Source organism: Tigriopus californicus, chromosome 12 (assembly GCF_007210705.1).
Source record: "Tigriopus californicus strain San Diego chromosome 12, Tcal_SD_v2.1, whole genome shotgun sequence".
Classification (NCBI taxonomy): domain Eukaryota; kingdom Metazoa; phylum Arthropoda; class Copepoda; order Harpacticoida; family Harpacticidae; genus Tigriopus; species Tigriopus californicus.
The window spans coordinates 2,940,199-2,940,890 of record NC_081451.1 but is presented as its reverse complement, the minus strand read 5'-3'; positions in this window follow the sequence as shown (position 1 = coordinate 2,940,890).

The following is a 692-nucleotide window of genomic DNA, read 5'->3' as shown; positions in this document are numbered from 1 at the left end:
AAGAACTTCAATAACCTTATCTCTAAAAAATGTACCTATTTCTTTCTAGAATGGTGCTTGTTATGACTGCACTCTTGCTATTATAGCACGGTGGTTCCTACTACACTTGAAAAGATCATGCTCAAATGCTAATACTTTAAGTCTCGTTTTTCATTGTTTAAACAACGCAAGGACTAACTTTGAAAAAACTATGCATCATTAAAAGTAGCTCTTATAAGTATATAATTCCACTGAAAACCTATTAGAAGATCGTATTTTTAAAATCCGTATAAAAAAACATTGTGAGCATCCTTAGTTACGCCTTCAATCAAAATTTCATTTAAATCCATGGAACAGACTTTGACATATTACCTCTCAAAAGTTGTAACTTGCACAGAATTTTGCTGCAAAATTCTCTGGTTATACCAAATAAAAATTGCCAAGAAATATAATATGCTTTTTCAATGTCCTACAAATAAATAAAAATGTTCCACATTTCAAAAGTATGCAGAAAAAGCAAAAAATAGTTTACAATATCACTTAAAAATTACTTAAGATAAACAATTCATAACTAGAATATCATAATCGTTACCCTTCAAGATCCCATATCCAATTGAAGGTGGGTAAAGCTTTTCATACATGTGGTTGGATATATCGCACGTTTAAGTCCAGAGATAGCATCACGATGCTAACTCTGTACAAGTCGATTGTCC